This window comes from Triticum urartu, chromosome 5, assembly GCF_003073215.2.
Source record: "Triticum urartu cultivar G1812 chromosome 5, Tu2.1, whole genome shotgun sequence".
Lineage (NCBI taxonomy): Eukaryota > Viridiplantae > Streptophyta > Magnoliopsida > Poales > Poaceae > Triticum > Triticum urartu.
In genome coordinates, this window is record NC_053026.1 from 602,017,181 (window position 1) to 602,027,775 (window position 10,595).

A 10,595-nucleotide genomic window follows, 5' to 3' on the forward strand; every position below is an offset into this window, starting at 1 on the left:
CCTGTTGTGTTCTCAGTGCCAAATATTCTCAAATATTCCAGAAAAAATCATATTTAAATTTCAGGGCATTTGGAGAACTTTTATTTTCAGGGTATTTTTATATTGCATGGATAATTCAGATAACAGACAGAAAATACTATTTTTATTTTATTTAATATAAATAACAGAAAGTAAAAAGAGGGTACAGAGAGTTGTGTTTTCTAAATTCATCCATCTCATGTTCATCAAAAGGAATCCACTAACAAGGTTGATCAAGTCTTGTTAACAAACTCATTCCGAATAATATGGAACCGGAGAATTTTTGAATAACACTAGGTTACCTCAACGGGGATATGCACATCCCCAACAATAAGAATATCATATTTCTTCTTGACAATAGGTAGAGGAAATTCAAAACCTCCAAAAATAATCGATGGAATTTTTCCAATAGGGTTTATGCTATGAACTTGAGGTTGTTTCCTCGGAAAGTGTACAGTGTGCTCATTGCCATTAACATGAAAAGTGACATTGCCTTTGTTGCAATCAATAACAGCCCCTGCAGTATTCAAAAAAGGTCTTCCAAGAATAATAGACATACTATCATCCTCAGGAATATCAAGAATAACAAAGTCCATTAAAATAGTAACGTTTGCAACTACAACAGGCACATCCTCACAAATACCGACAGGTATAGCAGTTGATTTATCAGCCATTTGCAAAGATATTTTAGTAGGTGTTAACTTATTCAAATCAAGTCTATGATATAAAGAGAGAGGCATAACACTAATACCGGCTCCAAGATCACATAAAGCAGTTTTAACATAGTTTCTTTTAATGGAGCATGGTATAGTGGGTACTCATGGATCTCCAAGTTTCTTTGGTATTCCACCCTTAAAAGTATAATTAGCAAGCATGGTGGAAATTTAAGCTTCCGGTATATTTCTTTTATTAGCAACAATTTCTTTCATGTACTTAGCATAAAGATTAATTTTAAGCATATCAGTTAATCGCATACGCAAAAAGATAGGTCTAATCATTTCAGCAAAGCGCTCAAAATCCTCATCATCCTTTTTCTTGGATGGTTTCAGAGGAAAAGGCATGGGTTTCTGAACCCATGGTTCTCTTTATTTACCATGTTTCCTAGAAACAAAGTCTCTCTTATCATAATGTTGATTCTTTGATTGTGGGTTATCAAGATCAACAACAGGTTCAATTTCTATATCATTATCATTACTAGGCTGAGCATCAACATGAACATTATCATTTACATTATCACTAGTTTCATGTTCATTACCAGATTGTGTTTCAGCATCAGAAATAGAAATATCATTGGGATTCTCAGGTGTGTTAGCAATAGGTTCACTAGAAGCATGCAAAGTCCTATCATTTTTCTTTTTCTTCCTTTTAGAAGGACTAGGTGCATCTATATTATTTCTCTGAGAATCTTGCTCAATTCTCTTAGGGTGGCCTTCAGACTACAAAGGTTCCTGAGTCATTTTACCATTTCTAGTAGCCACTCTAACACCAAAATCATTATTCTTACTATTCAATTCATTGAGCAAATCATTTTGAGCCTTAAGTACTTGTTCTACTTGAGTGGTAACCATAGAAGCATGTTTACTAATAAGTTTAAGTTCACCTTTAACATTATCCATATAATCACCCAAGTGTTCAAGCATATCATCACTGCATTTTAATTCTCTACCAAAATAAGCATTGAAGTCTTCTTGCTTAACCATAAATTTATCAAACTCATCTAAGCATGGGCTAGCAAACTTAGTAAATGGGATTTCGGCTTTATCATATCTATAGAGAGAATTTACCTTTACTACCTGTGTCGGGTTATCAAGACCATGTGTTTCTTCAATAGGAGATGGATTAAAATTATGCATTTCTTCGACAGGCGGCAAATTAAGACCATGTATTTCTTCAATAGGAGGTAAATTGTTAACATCTTCAGCTTTAATACCCTTTTCTTTCATAGATTTTTTTGCCTCTTGCATATCTTTGGGACTGAGAAATAGAACACCCCTTTTCTTCGGAGTTGGTTTAGGAATAGGCTCAGGAGTTGGCTCGGGAAGTGTCCAATTATTTTCATTTGACAACATATTATTCAATAGCATTTCAGCTTCATCCGGTGTTCTCTCCCTAAAAACAGAACCAGCACAACTATCCAGGTAATCTCTGGAAGCATCGGTTAGTCCATTATAAAAGATATCAAGTATTTCATTTTTCTTAAGAGGATGATCAGGCAAAGCATTAAGTAATTGGAGAAGCCTCCCCCAAGCTTGTGGGAGACTCTCTTCTTCAATTTGCAAAAAAAATATATATCCCTTAAGGCAGCTTGTTTCTTATGAGCAGGGAAATATTTAGCAGAGAAGTAATAAATCATATCCTGGGGACTACGCACACAACCAGGATCAAGAGAATTAAACCATATCTTAGCATCACCCTTTAATGAGAACGGAAATATTTTAAGGATATAAAAGTAGCGAGTTCTCTCATCATTAGTGAACAGGGTAGATATATCATTTAATTTAGTAAGATGTGCCACAACAGTTTCAGATTCATAGCCATAAAAAGGATCAGATTCAACCAAAGTAATTATATCAGGATCAATAGAGAATTCATAATCCTTATCAGTAACACAGATAGGTGAAGTAGCAAAAGTAGGGTCAGGTTTCATTCTAGCATTAAGGGATTGCTGCTTCCATTTAGCTAATAACCTCTTTAGATCATATCTATCATTGCAAGCTAAAATAGCTCTAGTAGCTTCTTCATCCATAACATAACCCTTAGGAACAACAGACAATTCATATTTATTAGGGGGAGAGTCTTCATCATCACTTTCATCAATATTATTAGTTTCAATAATTTCATTCTCTCTAACCCTAGCAAGTTGTTCATCAAGAAATTCACCAAGTGGCACAGTAGTATCAAGCATAGAAGTAGTTTCATCATAAGTATCATGCATAGTAGAAGTGGCAACATCAATAACATGCGACATATCAGAATGAATGGCAGAAGCAGGTTTAGGTGTCGCAAGCTTACTCAAAACAGAAGGTGAATCAAGTGCAGAGCTAGATGGCAGTTCCTTACCTCCCCTCGTAGTTGAGGGATAAATCTTGGTTCTTGGATCTTTCAAGTTCTTCATAATGATAAGCAGATATAAATCCCAGGTGACTCAAAGAATAGAGCTATGCTCCCCGGAAACGGCGCCAGAAAATAGTCTTGATAACCCACACGTATAGGGGATCGCAATAGTTTTTGAGGGTAGAGTATTCAACCCAAATTTATTGATTCGACACAAGGGGAGCCAAAGAATATTCTCAAGTATTAGCAGCTGAGTTGTCAATTCAACCACACCTGGAAACTTAATATCTGAAGCAAGGTATTTAGTAGCAAAGTAACATGATAGTAGTGGTAATGGTAGCAAAAGGTAATGATAACAAAAGTAATGTTTTTGGTATTTTGTAGTGATGATAACAATAGCAACGGAAAAGTAAATAAGCAAAGAACAATATATGGAAAGCTCGTAGGCAATGGATCGGTGATAGAGAATTATGCCGGATGCGGTTCATCATGTAACATTCATAACCTAGGGTGACACAGAACTAGCTCCAATTCATCAATGTAATGTAGGCATGTATTCCGAATATAGTCATACGTGCTTATGGAAAAGAACTTGCATGACATCTTTTGTCCTACCCTCCCGTGGCAGCGGGGTCCTAGCGGAAACTAAGGGATATTAAGGCCTCCTTTTAATACAGTACCGGACCAAAGCATTAACACATAGTGAATACATGAACTCCTCAAACTACGGTCATCACCGGGAGTGGTCCCGATTATTGTCACTTTGGGGTTGCCGGATCATAACACATAGTAGGTGACTATAGACTTGCAAGATAGGATCAAGAACTCTCATATATTGATGAAAACATAATAGGTTCAGATCTGAAATCATGGCACTCGGGCTCTAGTGACAAGCATTAAGCATAGCAAAGTCATAGCAACATCAATCTCAGAACATGGTGGATACTAGGGATCCAACCCTAACAAAACTAACTCGATTAGATGATAAATCTCATCCAACCCATCACCGTCCAACAAACCTACGATGGAATTATTCACGCACGGCGGTGAGCATCATGCAATTGGTGATGGAGGAAGGTTGATGATGACGAAGGCGACGGATTCCCCTCTCCGGAGCCCCGAATGGACTCTAGATCAGCCCTCCCAAGAGGTATTAGGGCTTGGCGGTGGCTCCGTATCATAAAACGTGATGAATCCTTCTCCTTGATTTTTTTTCTCCCCGAAAGTGAATATATAGAGTTGGAGTTGAGGTCGGAGGAGCTCCAAGGGGCCCACGAGGTAGGGGGCGCGCCTAGGGGGGCAGGCGCGCCCCACACCCTCGTGGCTAGGGGGTCCGAGAACTTTTTTTTCTGCACATAAATAACACCATGGCAATTCTGCTGAAAACAACGTCAGTCCGGCTTAGTTCCATTCAAATCATGCAAGTTAGAGTCCAAAACAAGGGCAAAAGTGTTTGGAAAAGTAGATACGACGGAGACGTATCATCCAACTCAACAAACACCATCAGAGACACCTATAGAGCATCTTTATAATCACCCATTTACGTTGTGACGTTTGATAGCACACAAGGTGTTCCTCCGGTATTCGGGAGTTGCATAATCTCATAGTCAGAGGAACATGTATAAGTCATGATGAAAGCAATAGCAATAAAACTAAACGATCATTTGTGCTAAGATAACATATGGGTCTTGTCCATCACATCATTCTCTAATGATGTGATCCCGTTCATCAAATGACAACACATGTCTATGGCTAGGAAACTTAACCATCTTTGATTAACGAGCTAGTCAAGTAGAGGCATACTAGGGACACTGTATTTGTCTATGTATTCACACATGTAGTAAGTTTCCTGTTAATACAATTCTAGCATGAATAATAAACATTTATCATGATATAAGGAAATAGAAATAACAACTTTATTATTGCCTCTAGGGCATATTTCCTTCAGAACTCGGCCCACATCTTTTGTATCGGACTATGTTCTATGCCGGATTGCTATGTTCTATGCTCAAGTACGTAGAAACATCGTTTGCATGGTTTTGTATGGATTTGGGGTATGCCATATGAGGGATGCGGCTGTGGAACAAAAGAAATGAGGTGTGCCTGATCACCTTCAGGGGACGCGTCTGCGGGCGTATATGGGGTCAAATTAGGTGACCGCGGCTGTAGATACTTTTATACCCAGCTCGGACGTACTATTTCTTAAAAGCATTTCTAGAGATGCATTCTGTCAACGGCATCGACGAACCAACCTCATGGATAGGAACACGCCATCTGGCCTTACTGCGTGCCGGTGTCGGCTAGGATCGGGTACATGTACATCTCCCCTGCAGGTACTTCTAGGGCGTGTTTGGTTGCCCGCATCCAGCCCAGCCAGGCCCGCGCGAGAAGGGGGAGGCCTGTTTGCTTGCCTGGTTTTCCTGTTGGGCCTGCATCGCACGCTTCTCAAAGCAGCCCAGAGCCTGGCTCACTGGAAACGCTCGGATCGTCAGTTTCTCGCGAGCCAGGCTGAGTGCGGAGTGAGGTCGCATGGGCGGGTGCGACGCGAGTAACGGTGTCCTGGACTAGGGGGTACTCACCACATCGTCCCCCGACCAGGTGGATCGGGCCGAGGACCCCCATGGCGGTTTACTCATGGGCCACTTCAGGCAGCCCATGCCGCATATAAGGAATATTCCGCAAGACTTGATGATCAAGACAAGGACTCCTCTCCACCAACGTATTCGACTAGGAATCTTGTTATCCTAGACCTACATTATATAAGCCGAGGCCAGGCTAGTCGATAGGTCATTTTGACATTATTCATCATACCCTCAGGTTTTAGGCCACAACATATGATCTTGAGGTAGATTAACTCTGTAATCATACACATTGAATATACTCAAGCAGGAGTAGGGTTTTACCTCTTAGAGAGGGCCCGAACCTGGGTAAACACTGTGTCCCTCGCCTCCTGTTACCATTGATCCACAGATGCACAGTTCGGGACCCCCTACCCGAGATCTGCCGGTTTTGACACCGACAACGAGGGCGAGGGGGATGGCGGGAGATGGAAATCTGGCACGCTGTCCCGATGCCAAATCTAGCCTCACCCCTCTTTCACTCGCTCACCCATAGCCACTGCCCCTTTCTTCCCTACTGCTTCACCACCGGCGGCAGCTGCGATTTCAGATCTGCACTAGAGCCGGCGGCGGCGGCGGCAGAAGAGGCAGCGGCGTTTGCGGCGGATCTGGTGCTCCCCTTGCTGTTGGCCACCGTCTGGTCGACCTAGTCTGTGCCATGGCTCCCCCTACGCCATCCTCGTCTCCGATGCAGGTAAGCAGCACCCCTCCCCACTTTGATAGCTCGGTGGTTAGGCCGTTAGGCTAGGTGTAGGATCGATTTCCCACTGAACGAACCATCGATGTCGACTAGGTTATGGCCGCACAGATGAGGCTCATAATCCAGGAAGCAACACTGATTAGTGTGATTCAGGCATGGGTCATGTTCATGCACTAGAGAGCTGTTCGTCGTGCTGGGAGACCTTTAATCCTCTATGGTCCATTGTTTCTCCGGGAATAGGAGAGGATCCAAAATCTGAACTACATCTACAACTGCAATGACGTCGAGGCTCTGTGGATGCTTCGAATGAAAAGAGCACCATTTGCTAGGCTTGTCGAGACCTTCAGGAGCAGGGGGCTGCTACAAGATAGCATCAACACCAGTGTCGAAGAGCAAGTGGCCATATTCCTCCATGTTGTTGGCCATAACCAGAGGTTCAGGGTCATTCACAAAACGATCACGAGATCAATGGAGACCATCTCTAGGTACTTCAAGAAGGTGCATTTTGCTATTGAGGAGCTTAGAGGAGAGATGATCAGGAGACCATCTGGTCAGACTTCACCCAAGATTCACGGAAGCCCAAGATGGTATCCATACTTCAAGGTGAGCACTGACAATATACACTTTTCATGGCTTGATATGCTTGTATTGTTAAAGTTGAGCACTAACACAGGCTTGTGGTGCCATTTTTAGGATTGCATTGGGGAAATAGATGGTACTCATTTCACTGCCAGAGTTCCTAGGTCACAGTCTGCAGCATACAGGGGGAGGAAGCGCTACACAAGCTAGAATGTGCTTGCTGCTGTTGACTTTGATCTGAAGTTCACATGTGTGCTGGCTAGCTGGGAGGGGTCAGCGCATGATGCTAACATTCTCAGTGACAGCATGAGTCGACCTGATGGGATCAACATCCCCGACGACAAGTTCTACCTTGGAGATGCTGGCTATGCATATCGGCCGAGTATTCTTCCACCCTTCAGGAAAACCAGGTACCATCTCAACGAGTTCTCTGGCAGGAACTATCCTAGGACTGCACATGCGCTATTTAATCTCGGACACTCCAACCTTATAGTAACTGTTGAGAGGGAATTTGGAGCTCTGAAGAATAGGTTTAAGATCCTGGATCAGAAGCAATTCCACCCATACAACACTCAGGTTAAGCTAGTTCTTGCTTATTGCATTCTGCATAACTAGATCCTCCAGTGGGGCTTTGATGAACACGTGCCTGAGGAGGAAGAGGTCGAGCCTGACGATGTTGTTAGCTCCGGCCATGTTGTGGAGGCATTTGACAATGATGCTTGGAAGAACAAAATGTTGGAGTGGGCAGAGGTAATGTGGCCTAATAGAGGTCAGTGCAGGATTTGAAGAAGATGGAAGAAGAAGAAGACGAAGAAGCTATAGCAGAAACAGCAGTAGCAGTAGCAGAAGCAACATCAGAAGCAAAAGCAGAGGAAGGGTAAGAGGAAGATCTGGTTGCAACAACACCGATGAACTATCCCCTATTTAGCCAATGGCTCTTAATAATTTGAACTATCATTTGATAGTAGTTAGGATGAACTGTCATTTTTAAGTAGCTGGCGCTACATGTTCAGATTCTATGTGGTAAGCTCACCACTAGTTCGAAGTGGTGACAACACCTTATGCAGGTTGCAACCAAACACCTGTCATATGTGCGCCTAATGCAATGCGGGCAACCAAACGCCGGGTCAAAATGGTTGTCTGATGCAACTAGGGGCATGCAGGCAACCAAACTATGTGCATCTGGGGTTTTTTTGGCCTGCATCCCCTCAAACCGGCTCACTAGAGCCATACTCGCCAGGCCAGGCTGGATTGGCAATGTAACCAAACACGCCCCTAGGGCGTGTTTGGTTGCCCGCATCCAGCCCAAACAGGCCCGCGCGGGAAGGGAGAGGCCTGTTTGGTTGCTTGGTTTTCCTGTTGGGCCTGCATTGCACTCTTCTCAAAGCAGCCTAGAGCCTGGCTCGCTGGAAACACTCGAATCAATAGTTTCTCGCGAGCCAGGCTGAGTGCGGTGAGAGGTCACATGGGCGTGTGCGACGCGAGGGTGAGGGGGGATGGTGGGAGATGGAAATCTGGCGCGCCGTCCCGACGCCAAATTTAGCCTCACCCCCTTTCACTCACTCACCCATAGCCACTATCCCCTTTCTTCCCTACTGCCTCACCACCGGCGGCAGCTGCAATTTCAGATCTATGCTAGAGGTGCTGGCGGCGGCATTTACGGCGGATCTGGTGCTCCCCTTGCTATTGGCCACCATCTGGTCGACCTAGTTTGTGCCATGGCTCCCCCTATGCCGTCCTCGTCTCTGATGCCGGTAAGCAGCACCCCCTCCCCCCTTTGTTAGCTCAGTGGTTAGGCCGTTAGGCTAGGTGCAGGATAGATTTCCCACTGAATGAGCCGTCGATGTTGACTAGGTTACGGACGCACGGATGAGGCTGATAAGCCAAGCAGCGACATTGATTAGTGTGATTCAAGCATGGATCATGTTCATGCACCAGAGAGTTTTTCGTCGTGCTGGGAGACCTTTGATCCGCTATGGTCCATTATTTCTCCGGGAACAAGAGAGGATCCAAAATCTGAACTACATCTACAACTACAATGACATCGAGGCTCTGTGGATGCTTCGAATGAAAAGAACACCATTTGCCAGGCTTGTCGAGACCTTCTAGCATAGGGGGCTACTACAAGATAGCATCAACACCAGTGTCGAAGAGCAAGTGGCCATGTTCCTCCATGTTGTTGGCCATAACCATAGGTTCAGGGTCATTCACAACACATTCAGGAGATCAATGGAGACCATCTCTAGGTACTTCAAGCAAGTGCTTTTTTCTATTGGGGAGCTTAGAGGAGAGATGATCGGGAGACCATCTGGTCAGACTCCACCCAAGATTTGCGGAAGCCCAAGATGGTATCCATACTTCAAGGTGAGCATTGACAATATACACTTTTCATGGCTTGATATGCTTGTATTGTTCAAGTTGAGCACTGACACATGCTTGTGATGCCATTTTCAGGATTGCATTGGGGCAATAGATGGTACTCATGTCACTGCCAGAGTTCCTAGGTCACAGTCTGCAGCATACAGGGGGAGGAAGCGCTACACAAGCTAGAATGTGCTTGCTGCTGTTGACTTTGATCTGAAGTTCACATGTGTGCTGGCTAGCTGGGAGGGGTCAGCGCATGATGCTAACATTCTCAGTGACAGCATGAGTCGACCTGATGGGATCAACATCCCCGACGACAAGTTCTACCTTGGAGATGCTGGCTATGCATATCGGCCGAGTATTCTTCCACCCTTCAGGAAAACCAGGTACCATCTCAATGAGTTCTCTGGTAGGAACTATCCTAGGAGTGCACAGGAGCTGTTTAATCTTAGACACTCCAGCCTTAGAGTAAATGTTGAGAGGGCATTTGGAGCTCTGAAGAATAGGTTTAAGATCCTGGATCAGAAGCCATTCGACCCATACTCCACTCAGGTTAAGCTAGTTCTTGCTTGTTGCATTCTGCATAACTAGATCCTCCAGTGGGGCTTTGATGAACACGTTCCTGAGGAGGAAGAGGTCGAGCTTGACGATGTTGTTAGCTCCGACCATGGTGTGGAGGCATTTGACAATGATGCTTGGAAGAACAAAAGGTTGGAGTGGGAAGAGACAATGTGGCTTAACAGAGTTTAGTGCAAGATTTGAAGAAGATGGAAGAAGAAGAACCAGGAGCAGTAGCAGCAGAAGCATCAACAGAAGCAAAAGAAGAAGTAGAGGAAGAGGAAGATCTAGTAGCAGCAACACCAATGAACTATCCCCTATTTATCCAATGGCTCTTAATAATTTGAACTGTCATTTGATAGTAGTTAGGATGAAATGTCATTTGTTTAAGTAGCTGGCGCTACATGTTCAGATTATGTGTGGTAAGCTCACCACTAGTTCGAAGTGGTGACAACACCTTATGCTGGTTGCAACCAAACACCATGTCATATGTGCGCCTAATGCAATGCGGGCAACCAAACGCCGGGTCAAAAATGGTTGTCTCATGCAACTAGGGGCATGCAGGCAACCAAACTATGTGCATCTATTTTTTTGGCCTGCATCCCCTCAAACCGGCTCACTAGAGCCAGGCTCACCGGGCCAGGCTGGATTGGTAATGTTGCCAAACACGCCCCTAACGATGCAACCGCGGTTTCTGTTCAGCT

At 44.2% G+C, this 10,595-nt stretch overlaps 1 pseudogene; it reads left to right on the top strand.

The window, feature by feature from the left end:
* Window positions 1–6,378: 6,378 nt before the first annotated feature.
* On the top strand, window positions 6,379–10,083 carry LOC125507521 (annotated as a pseudogene).
* The last annotated feature ends 512 nt before the right edge of the window (window positions 10,084–10,595 follow it).